Raw genomic sequence first — 12,707 nt, forward strand, 5'->3', positions numbered from 1 at the left:
TGAGCTCAAACATAATGATGGATCTTGAACAGAATGACCACCTCAATGGCAACCAGCATTGGTTTCAGAAACATTGATCGTGTGAAACACAGTTCATACTTTTCTCATCTGGCATATCGAAAGCTTTCAGTCAAGCCAACCAGGTAGATGAAGTGTTTCTTGATTTCCAAGAAGTATTTGACTCTGTACCTGACCTAAGCTTATTGTCAAAAGTATAGTCATATAGGGTATCAAGTGAAATTTGTGACTCGATTGAGGACTTTCTGGTAGGGAGGACACAGCATGTTATCTTTGATGGGGAGTAATCAGCAGATGTAGAAGTAACTTTGGATGTGCCCCAGGGAAGTATGTTGGGACCCTTGCTGTTCATGTTGTTTATTAATGACCTTGCAGACAATGTTAATAGTAAAATCAGACTTTCTACAGATAATGCAGTTGTAGATAGTGAAGTAATGTCTGAGAGAAGCTGCATAAATATTCAGTCATATCTTGATAAGATTTCAAAGTGGTCCAGAGTTTGTCAGTTTCCTCTAAATGTTCAGAAATGTAAAATTTTGCACTTCACAAAATAAAAAAATGTAGACCCTATTACTGTAACATTAGTGTGTCACTACTGGAATAGGCCAGCTCATACAAAGATCTGGATGTAACACTTTGTGGGGATATGAAATGTAATGATCACATAGGTTCAAATGTGTGTAAAGCAAGTGGTGGACTTTAGTTTATTGGTAGAACACTGGGGAAGTGCAAAGGAGATTTCTTATAAATCACTTGTGCGACTGGATCTAGAATGATGCTCAAGTCCTGTACCAGATATGACTAACAGCAGATGTTCAACATATGCAGAGGAAGGTAGCACAAATCACCACCCACCAAGCATGTCATATTCCAGCCCTGTCACAAAATAATCCTAACCTAACAAAGGCTGGGGCACTTGTGAAAGCAGCCATGTGATATACCAGCTTTGCTGCAGTCATTGCATAGCTTTTTATATGGGTATGACCATCAACCAGCTGTCGACAAGGATAAATTGCCACAGCCAAACTGTGGCCAAGAGCAAAGCAGATCAGCCACTGGCAAAACATGCAGCTGAACATAAAATGCTTGATTTCAATGGCTGCTTCACAGTGTGGGCCATCTGGATCCTCCCCTCTACCTCCAGCTTTTGTGAACTGTGCAGATGGGAGTCATCCTTACAACACATTCTTCACTCTTGAAATTATTGCATCCTCAACCTATGGCAACCTGCTGTCCCCACACCCTCCACCCAATAGTTTCTGCCTCCTCTAGCTCATCAACTCCTCCATTTTCTCACCTCCCACCCTCTTTGTGTCCCACACTCTGCCAATGCAAGCACATCCATCTTTTTACCACGCCCTCTCCTCTCCTTTCTTTTTTGCTCCCCATCCCCCCCCCCCCCCCCCCCCTTTCAAATCTCTAGGGGAGAAAAGATACATCAAACACCTTAAGGTAAAACACCACATCAACATGGGAACAATCATCTAGCAGTTAGCGAGCACATGTATAGGGTATTGTTGGCTGCACAATGCAGCATTTGGGTGGAAGTGCAGAAGGTGCTACAAGATGATATCATTGAACTCTCAGAGAATCCCTGGTCCTCTCCTGTGGTCCTTGTGAAGAAAAATGATGGAACATGGCATTTCTGTGTTGACTAACAATGACCAAAATAAAATAATGAAGAAAGGTTAATGGAGCGCATTGGTGACAACCCGGACTGCTAGAAAGGAGCAAAGTAGTTTTCACCTGTGGGCATGGAGACAAGCTACAGGCAAATCTAGGATGATGAGGCTGACCAGGAAAAGATGACCTTCACAACATCTGATGGCCTCTAGGTTTTCAAGTTTACACTGTTTGGCCTATGTGACACTCCAGCTAACTTAGAACTTATGATGGACAACCTGCTGGATGACATTGTTGGCTTTTTGATGACATTTGAAGGCCATCTAAACTAACTGATAACTGTGTTGAATTGTGTTCAGATTGCAGGCCTCTGCAAGAATCCAAAAAAGTTTCACCCAAGAAGTAAAAATCTTGTGGCACTTAGCGAATGGAAATGAATTCCATTGCAATTCAGAAAAAATAAGGACAGTCATAGATTTTCTGACTTGTTGGCACATTTTTGTCGTCTTGACGTTTACTTGGAATGTTTCCGTACTACTAGTTATTCATAAAAAAACTCCTGTACAAAGGGATCTCCTTTACTAAAACTACTACAGATAAGTGCCAATTTTCATGGAATGAGGCACAAGAAATATCTTTCCTTGTCCTTAAGGAGGCACTAACATCTCCTTCAGCTCTAACATTGCATGATTTGAATTCTGAGACAGAGCATTACGTCAGTGCTAGCAGTTATGGGATATGAACAGTCCTAGTTAAAATTAAGGAAGGTGCTGAAAAAGATGGTAGATTATGCTGTCAGAATACTCTCCAAGCCCAAAATGAGCTACTCTACAAACGAGAAAGAGATTCTAGCAGCTGCTTGGGTTGTGGATAAGTTCCAGCTGTATTTATTCGGCAAACCTTTCACTAATCACAGCGTGTAGGCTTTCACGGCCGGCGTCTTCAGTAATTAAAACTTCCGGGCTAAGAGGCCATGGTCCAATAGTAGAAATACTTCTCCCTGACGTTTCGTTGCCAGCTGCGGGCAACATCATCTGAGGTGAGTCACCTCAACGAAACGTCAGGGAGAAGTATTTATACTATTGGACCACGGCCTCTTAGCCCGGAAGTTTTAATTACTGAAACCTTTCACTGTTGTGATGGACCATGATTCTCTATGCTGGCTGACTAGTCACAAGGATCAGTCAGTCAACTGGAGAAATGAGCACAGTGACTTGTGGAGATGTCACAGTGGTATACAGAAGTGGATGCAAACACAAGATTGCTGACTACCTTTTAAGGAATCCTTTGTCAGAACACAGCAATGTATTCAACATATCAGTCATCACTGCATTAAATGACATTGTTGTTGGATAGAGGGAAGACCCAGAACTGCTGAAAAATAGAATTCTTGAAGGAGAGGAACCAACAAAGGAGAAATCCAGTTAATAAAGAGAACATATATTAGAGGAACTAGAATCTGATGGGGTGTAAATGACTTCTCATCACCACAGCTCAGTTACAACCAGCAAGCATGAGATGTTTCCATGATGCTCCAGCATCTAGTCTTCTGGAATTTGTGAAAACTTTAGACAGAATTACATACAGGTGTCACTGGCCAGGTCTCTATTTGTTAGACACTGTGTTAGCCTCTATAAGGAATCCTAGTGGTGAAAGCATGTGTCACAGTTACTCTGGGAATCCAGTATCAATTCCACTCAAGATTGCCATTACACTGAGCTCCAGTGGACCTCTTTTGGAGGCCTCAAAGTCAACAATTGAGAACTGATGTTTAATAGTCTGCACTGACTCTGCTACATTGTCACCAAAGCTGTAACCACTGCTGAAACTCCTGAAATTGCAAGGTTCGTTTAAAAGAAATCGTTTTGAAGTGCTCCAGTTCTAAGGTTTTCCATCTTTACCGATATTGAACTTCATCAAATTTTTAAAAATGTCCTTTCAAACTTTGTTGGGGCAGTGAGATGATTTTTTCTGCATTTCTCCAGTATTGTAAACTACTGGATCATAAAGTGGAAACATTAGAGTTTATATATGGATAGAATAATAAATAACTATTCTAGTTAGTACAAATTATGTTTTTTGTTGAAATCTGTTGCACCTTCTTCTTTACATAGGTTGTTGTTGTTGTTGTTGTTGTTGTGGTCTTCAGTCCTGAGACTGGTTTGATGCAGCTCTCCATGCTACTCTATCCTGTGCAAGCTTCTTCATCTCCCAGTAACTACTGCAACCTACATCCTTCTGAATCTGCTTAGTGTGTTCATCTCTTGGTCTCCCTCTACAATTTTTACCCTCCACACTGCCCTCCAATACTAAATTGGTGATCCCTTGATGCCTCAGAACATGTCCTACCAACCGATCCCTTCTTCTAGTCAAGTTGTGCCACAAATTTCTCTTCTCCCCAATCCTATTCAATACCTCCTCATTAGTTATGTGATCTAGCCATCTAATCTTCAGCATTCTTCTGTAGCACCACATTTCGAAAGCTTCTATTCTCTTCTTGTCCAAACTATTTATTGTCCATGTTTCACTTCCATACATGGCTACACTCCATAAAAATACTTTCAGAAATGACTTCCTGGCACTTAAATCTATACTCGATATTAACAAATTTCTCTTCTTCAGAAACGCTTTCCTTGCCATTGCCAGTCTACATTTTATATCCTCTCTACTTCGACCATCATCAGTTATTTTGCTCCCCAAATAGCAAAACTCCTTTACTACTTTAAGTGTCTCATTTCCTAATCTAATTCCCTCAGCATGACCCGACTTAATTTGACTACATTCCATTATCCTCGTTTTTCTTTTGTTGATGTTCATCTTATATCCTCCTTTCAAGACACTATCCATTCCGTTCAACTGCTCTTCCAAGTCCTTTGCTGTCTCTGACGGAATTACAATGTCATCGGTGAACCTCAAAGTTTTTATTTCTTCTCCATGGATTTTAATACCTACTCCAAATTTTTCTTTTGTTTCCTTCACTGCTTGCTCAATATACAAATTGAATAACATTGGGGAAAGGCTACAACCCTGTCTCACTCCCTTCCCAACCACTGCTTCCCTTTCATGTCCCTCGACTCTTATAACTGCCATCTGGTTTCTGTACAAATTGTAAATAGCCATTCGCTTCCTGTATTTTACCCCTGCCATCTTCAGAATTTGAAAGAGAGTATTCCAGTCAACATTGTCAAAAGCTTTCTCTAAGTCTACAAATGCTAGAAATGTAAGTTTGCCCTTCCTTAATCTAGCTTCTAAGATAAGTCGTAGGGTCAGTATTGCCTCACGTGTTCCAATATTTTTACGGAATCGAACCTGATCTTCCCCAAGGTCGGCTTCTACTAGTTTTTCCATTTGTCTGTAAAGAATTCGATTTTGTATTTTGCACCCGTGACGTATTAAACTGATAGTTTGGTAATTTTCACATCTGTCAACACCTGCTTTCTTTGGGATTGGAATTATTATATTCTTCTTGAAGTCTGAGGGTATTTCACCTGTCTCATATATCTTGCTCACCAGATGGTAGAGTTTTGTCAGGACTGGCTCTCCCAAGGCTGTCAGTAGTTCTAATGGAATGTTGTCTACTCCCAGGGCCTTGTTTCGACTCAGGTCTTTCAGTGCACTGTCAAACTCTTCATGCAGTATCGTATCTCCCATTTCATCTTCATCTACATCCTCTTCCATTTCCATAATATTGTCCTCAAGTACACCGCCCTTGTATAGACCCCCAATATACTCCTTCCACCTTTCTGCTTTCCCTTCTTTGCTTAGAACTGGGTTTCCATCTGAGCTCTTGATATTCATACAAGTGGTTCTCTTTTCTCCAAAGGTCTCTTTAATTTTCCTGTAGGCAGTATCTATCTTACCCCTGGTGAGACAAGCCTCTACATCCTTACATTTGTCCTCTAGCCATCTCTGTTTAGCCATTCTGCACTTCCTGTCGATATCATTTTTGAGACGTTTGTATTCCTTTTTGCCTGCTTCATTTACTGCATTTTTATCTTTTCTCCTTTCATCAGTTAAACTCAATATATCTTCTGTTACCCAAGGATTTCTACTAGCCCTCGTCTTTTTACCTACTTTATCCTGTGCTGCCTTCACTACTTCATCTCTCAAAGCTACCCATGCTTCTTCTACTGTATTTCTTTCCCCCATTCCTGTCAATTCTTCCCTTATGCTCTCCTTGAAACTCTGTACAACCTCTTGTTCTTTCAGTTTATCCAAGTCCCATCTCCTTAAATTCCCACCTTTTTGCAGTTTCTTCAGTTTTAATCTACAGTTCATAACCAATAGATTGTGGTCAGAGTCCACATCTGCCCCTGGAAATGTCTTACAATTTAAAACCTGGTTCCTAAATCTCTGTCTTACCATTATATAATCAATCTGAAACCTGTCAGTATCTCCAGGCTTCTTCCATGTATACAGCCTTCTTTTATGATTCTTGAACCAAGTGTTAGCTATGATTAAGTTATGCTCTGTGCAAAATTCTACCAGGCGGCTTCCTCTTTCATTTCTTAGCCCCAATCCATATTCACCTACTACGTTTCCTTCTCTCCCTTTTCCTACTACTGAATTCCAGTCACCTGTGACTATTAAATTTTTGTCACCCTTCACTATCTGAATAATTTCTTTTATTTCATCATACATTTCTTCAATTTCTTCGTCGTCTGCAGAGCTAGTTGGCATATAAACTTGTACTACTGTAGTAGGTGTGGGCTTCGTATCTATCCTGGCCACAATAATGCGTTCACTATGCTGTTTGTAGTAGCTTACCCACACTCCTATTTTTTTATTCATTATTAAACCCACTCCTGCATTACCCCTATTTGATTTTGTATTTATAACCCTGTATTCGCCTGACCAAAAGTCTTGTTCCTCCTGCCACCGAACTTCACTAATTCCCACTATATCTAACTTTAACCTATCCATTTCCCTTTTTAAATTTTCTAACCTACCTGCCCGATTAAGGGATCTGACATTCCACGCTCCGATCCGTAGTACGCCAGTTTTTTCCTTCTCCTGATAACGACGTCCTCCTGAGTAGTCCCTGCCCCGAGATCCGAATGGGGGACTATTTTACCTCCAGAATATTTTACCCAAGAGGACACCATCATCATTTAACCATACAGTAAAGCTGCATGCCCTCGGGAAAAATTACGGCTGTAGTTTCCCCTCGATTTCAGCCGTTCACAGTACCAGCACAGCAAGGCTGTTTTGGTTATGTTACTAGGCTAGATCAGTCAATCATCCAGACTGTTGCCCCTGCAACTACTGAAAAGGCTGCTGCCCCTCTTCAGGAACCACACGTTTGTCTGGCCTCTCAACAGCTACCCCTCCGTTGTGGTTGCACCTACGGTACGGCTATCTGTATCGTTGAGGCACGCAAGCCTCCCTACCAACGGCAAGGTCCATGATTCATGGGGGGGAGGGGGGTTCAGTTGTCTAAAAGAAGTTACTGCTTGCTATTGGTTGCAGTAACACAGTCATGTCTAATCTCTGTGTTGAATATCAATCCTGTATACCTGTATATAATAAAAGTGGCAGTTGTTCCACTCAGTTTTATTCTTCTTTGCAGCAGTCTGACATTTTCAGTTGCAGCTTCATCATACGAATTCAACTAACAAGTCTTTCTTCACACCAAGAACATACTACTTTTTACAACAGTACAGAGTAGACTCCAGTCTACGACTACCACTCAACTTTTAACACATACCGAAATATGATACATAAAGAAGACTAGAGATACGATAACTCACAGCACAGTGATTTTATAGAGTATCAATTTTTATTTTCAGAAAAATGTATATATTATTAATTATTATTTTTAAAAATGTTTTCAAATTGTTACCTACCGTGAATTGTAGAAATAATAGTAATGTCAATAATTTCAAATGGAAAATATGAAAAATAATTATGTTATTTGAAAAATAATTACAGTAATAATATTTATATTAGATTCGTTGTTTGAACACAAATTTTTTATGTGAGTATAAATAAGATAATATTTTACAATCTCTTTATTTGAAAGCTAAAATTTGTGTGATTTCAGTAAAATGTCTGTGTATTGTGTGATCTGGTTGCCTTAGTGCATCGGGTACTTGGAGTATTTGTATGTATCAAGCACTGATTATATTGTGTGTATCATCAAATACAATATGTAATCAAAATGAGCCATTGGTCAGTTGTACCACACAGCTGAGATTAGTGTCAGAGGTAATTTCATGTTGCAACATCACACAGAGGATGACGGCTGCACATCACTCATAGTTAAATGGCCTCACAGAATGTATTAATAAGTTGTCGGCAGATGTTATGTTGATGTACATTAATGTTAAACAGAGAGATTGGGATACAATACTTCTCCTGTGACATTAGCATATAACACAGTAAAGCAAGATGCTAGAGGCCTCACACTGTTCTGTCTGTTCCATGATCAAGAGGCCAAAATGACAGTGGATACACTATTCTCCTTTCAATCAGAAGATACTCAGGATGGCTGTGTTAAACACTTTACCACCAGGATTGAAGGAGCAAGACAACTGGCTTGTATATGGTCCCTGAGGTTGCAGGAGAGGGATCGAGAGTGCTATAACGTGAAACACTAGCCTGTGAGATGAAGCCCAGGAGACTTGGCATGGATTTTTATCATGAGACACAGATCAACAATGAGAGCTTCTTGCTCAAGGAAACTTAAGATCTTCTCAATGACTGTGAAGCTTCAGCAAAAAAGGTTCATCATAATGCAGAGGATGTGACAAAATGACCAGAACACAACGATTCACCAGTGCTGCCATATAGACAACCACTGACAAGATCTAGATTCAGGGAGCTGTAGTCAGCTGCAACGAGAATGTCTGAAACAGCTGTGCAGCCTGTCACCAGCTCAGATCTGACCTAAGCAATTATTTGTTATGCAGTATTTACAACTTTTGGAAGTTTCTCAATTTCTTATATTTGTAATGTTTGCATATTATGGAGTATTTTATCTTAGTATAGATAGCAGCATTCACTGTCACAGTTCACTTATGTTCTGTCTGTATGTTAGTGTTCATAATAATCTTGCTTTCAGTGCTATGTGTTGTACTTTACTGATGATCCTGCTTTCAGATTTTGGTTTGACTCAGGTTACAAAGTGACAATATTTTCAGAATCAAATGTTGTTCTTATATTAAGGAATTAATTACTTGTTGTATATACAGCTAAGGTGAAAAGTTCTTGGCCAGGCAGAAAGGCAGCATTGATGATGATGAAATTATGTGTTTATTATGTTGGTGCATATTCTGTAGTAACATAATTAGAGTGTCAGTTTGTTTTGCAGAATAGTTCTGTTTATATGGCTTCTCAAAGTAAGCATGTGCCTTTTATTGATATTGATGAACTAGAATACATTATTGCAATAAAATTCTGTGTTTTGTGTTGTTAATGCACACATAATTGTTTTAAAAATTGGTGAAAGTGTATAAGGAGCCAACATCTTCATTTTCAAAATTTTTAAATTCGTAACCTAATTGAACCATGGCCACGCTTCTCTTGACGATGATCCAAGTGAAGGACATCTAAAAACTCTAACTGCAAATGAAGACTCAAGAAAGTATGATATAACTGGTATCATAGGCACATCAGGAGAAATAACATGGTACAGTTCACATGAAGTGCTATCTTTGATAAAGCTTAGTGCAGTATGGATCATTCATTCATTGAATTTTTACCAAAAGCAAACACGAAAATATGTATCTCATAAACCTTTGACAATTTTGAAAAGAATGCAACAAATTTTGTGTGCCAGTTTGTTACTGTACAAACAGTGGAAAATCCAGGATAGGATAATGACATTCATATGAATAGGATAGTTTGCTAGTTATCCTATAGAGGAGATGTTGAGGTGCAGACAGGCACAACAAAAAGACTGCTATGCATCTGATCTTTCAGTCAAAAGGTCTTCTAAACTAGAAAACACAGACACATTCTCACAAACACAACTCACATACATATGACCACTGTCTGTGGCCACTAAGGTTGGGCTGCAGGCAACTGTGGGTAGTGTGGGTAAGGTGGAAGTTAAAGGAGGGAGGAGGAGTAATAGCAGGTTGGGGGTGTGGGAGGGTGCAGTTCTCCTTGTGGGAGCATGCAGGGATATGGTGGGGACAAGGCTGCTAGAGCCAGTCTGGAGGTTTGACAGGGTGGGGATGGGGTAGGACAGTGGAAAAGATGAGAAATAGAGGAGGGGAAAAAGATTAGTGGGTGCATCTGTCAAATAGAATGGTGAGTGGAAGCAGGGAAAGGGATTGGTGGGTGAAGGGCAGGAGCTAGCAAAGGTTGAGGACTGGTGGTTACAGGAACGTAGGATATATTGCAGGTAGGTTTCCCACCTGCACAGTTCAGAAAAGCTAGTGTTGTTAGGTAGGGTCCAGATGGAGCAGGCTGTGCAGCAGTCATTAAAGTGAAGTACATTGTGTTGGTCATAATATTCAACAACTGAATGGTCTATCTGCCTCATGGTCACAGTTTGTCAGTGGCCATTCATGTGGACAGACAGCTTGTTGTTCGTCATAACCACACAGACAGCAGCATACTGATTACAGCTTAATTAGTAGATAATATGACTGCATTCACTGCTGTCCTGCTTTTGATGAAATAGGTGATATCTGTGACTGGACTGGAGTAGGTGGTGATGGGAGAATGTAGAGGACAGTTATTGCATCTAGGTGTGTTGCAAGGGACATGAGACATTAGGGAATGGGTTGGGAAGAGGGATAGAGTAGGGACAGACAAGGATATCACATAGGTTTTGTGGGTGGGGAATACTACTGTGTTAGGGGCACAATAAGAGATAGTCAAAACCCTGGCAGAGAATGTGGTTCAGTGCTGTGTGGTACTGAGTCATGAGGGGAGTGCTCCCTTGTGGCCAGACAGTGGGACTGTGGTAGGTGACTGAAGAGATAAAGCACAGGGGATCTGTTTCTCTACAAGGTTGGGACAGTAATTTTGGTCTGTGAAAGCCTCAATGAGACGCTTAGTATATTTGGAGAGCAACTGCTTGTCATTGCAGATGCAATGTTACTATTCTCTAATGCATTACTTTACTCAGTGTCCATAATTTTCTTTACGTGGGCATGACAACCAACAAGCCATCTGTCCGCATGAATGGCCATCTATGACTGTGGCCAAGAGTCAGCTGGACCATCCAGTAGGTGAACATACTGTCCAACACAACATGCTTCCCTTCAATGATTGCACAGACTGTGCAACCTGGATACCTCCTATCTACACTGGCTTTTCTGAACAGTGCAGGTGGGGACCCTGCCCGCAATATATCCTATGTTCCTGTAATCCCGCTGGGCTGAGCCTTCGCTAATTCCTGCCCTTCACGCACCTATCCCCATTGCTGCTCTCACTCTGGCACTAAATAGCCTTGTGTTTCACCAATGCACCCAGTAGTCTTTTTTCCTCTTCTCTATTTCCTTCCTTTTCCTCTATATCCAACCCCCCACCCCTACTCCCCCCTCAGACCTCCTGACCGTACCTAGTTGGTCTACCCGGTCCCCACCACACTCCTGCATGCTGCCAGCACTACACAGCCTTCTATTTCAACAATGCAACCACTAGTATTTTTCCCCTCTCCTGCTTCTTGCTTTTCCTCTCTCCTCCCCCTCCCTCAAATCTCCCTAATGCACCTAGTGTCTCTAACCTGTCCCCACCACATTCCTGGATGCTCCCACAAGCAGTACCGCACCATCCTCCACTCCTGCCCTACTATCCTTGTGCCTCCCCATCCCAGCCCTCCTCCATAACCTTACCACCCACAGATTGTTTCTCCCTTCAGGTGCAGATGCTCACAATCTGGCCTCAGTAGCCAGAGACAATGGTCATATGTGTGTGTGAGTTGTGCTTGCATGAATGAGTTTGTTTTATACTTTAGAAGAAGGCCTTTTGGTCGCTGCGGGGGTAGCCACACAGTCTGAGGCACTTTGTCATGGTCTGTGCTGCTGGCCCCGTCGGAGGTGCGAGTCCTCCCTTGGGAATGGGTGTGTGTGTTGCCCATAGCGTAAGTTAGATTAAGTTAGATTAAGTAGTGTGTAGGCTTAGGGACGATGACCTAAGTAGTTTGGTCCCATAAGACCTTACCACATATACCACCTTTTGGTCAAAAACTAGGATGTACAGCAGTCATTCTGGTGTGGTTGTATGTGACTCAACATCTCCTCTACATAGTGAGTAGCAATCTGTCCTTTACATAATAATTTCATTATTCCATCCTGTCCTTTACATAATAATTTCATTATTCCATCCTGGATTTTGCATTGCCTGTATTTTCCTAGCAGCTTTTCTTCCATCCTGCAACCCAGTGCTGTTTACTTTTGTTACTATTCTCTAATGCATTAGTTTATTCAGTGACTATCCTTTTCTTTCTATTCTTTCCTGTGTTGTACATGTCACCCTCTGAATCTCACACGCTCTGACTTACAAGTCACACTGTTTCAACTCTCTTGTCCATGTACAACACATTTCTATGTGACCACTGTGATCGCTGGTGTTGCATATCATGTCCCACATTATTCCCACTGATATAATTAACCCTAGACCTACCAATTTATCACTCTTCCTGCCACACTCTCGTGTATTTTCCATGTTATTTTCTATACCTTCCTGTGCTACACTAACTTGTTGAATCCTAACTACCAACCTGCAACCCCTTTCTCTTTCTCTTCTCGTATTCCAGCATGCTCATACTAAACTCACCTAATCCATTTAAATCTGCTGTCCCCTTCCTTGCCAGCCCGGGGGGGCCAAGCGGTTCTAGGCACTACAGTCTGGAACCGTGTGACCGCTACGGTCGCAGGTTCGAATCCTGCCTCTGGCATGGATGTGTGTGATGTCCTTAGGTTAGTTAGGTTTAAGTAGTTCTAAGTTCTAGAGGACTGATGACCTCAGAAGTTAAGTCCCATAGTGCTCAGAGCCATTTGAACCATTTTTTTGTCCCCTTCCTTGTTACATGTCCACCCACTGACCAGCATCCCACATCCCACATTATTATCTTGTTATTTATTTTTCTCTTTGATCTCATTGTGTTT

The 12,707-nt window shown here is 41.2% G+C and overlaps 1 protein-coding gene across 4 annotated transcripts in view; it reads left to right on the forward strand.

The window, feature by feature from the left end:
• LOC124593680 (ATP-binding cassette sub-family C member 4-like) overlaps nt 1–12,707 on the forward strand; it is a 473,970-nt gene that overhangs the window by 176,763 nt on the left and 284,500 nt on the right. The window contains exon 1 of one of the 4 annotated variants that reach the window (XM_047131980.1): nt 9,177–9,271. The exons of the other annotated variants lie outside the window; for them this stretch is intronic. The gene's annotated coding sequence lies outside the window, so the exon portion shown is untranslated. Of the gene's footprint in view, nt 1–9,176; nt 9,272–12,707 lie in introns of those variants that run through there. 4 annotated transcript variants of the gene reach the window in all.

Source organism: Schistocerca americana, chromosome 2 (assembly GCF_021461395.2).
Source record: "Schistocerca americana isolate TAMUIC-IGC-003095 chromosome 2, iqSchAmer2.1, whole genome shotgun sequence".
Classification (NCBI taxonomy): Eukaryota; Metazoa; Arthropoda; class Insecta; order Orthoptera; family Acrididae; genus Schistocerca; species Schistocerca americana.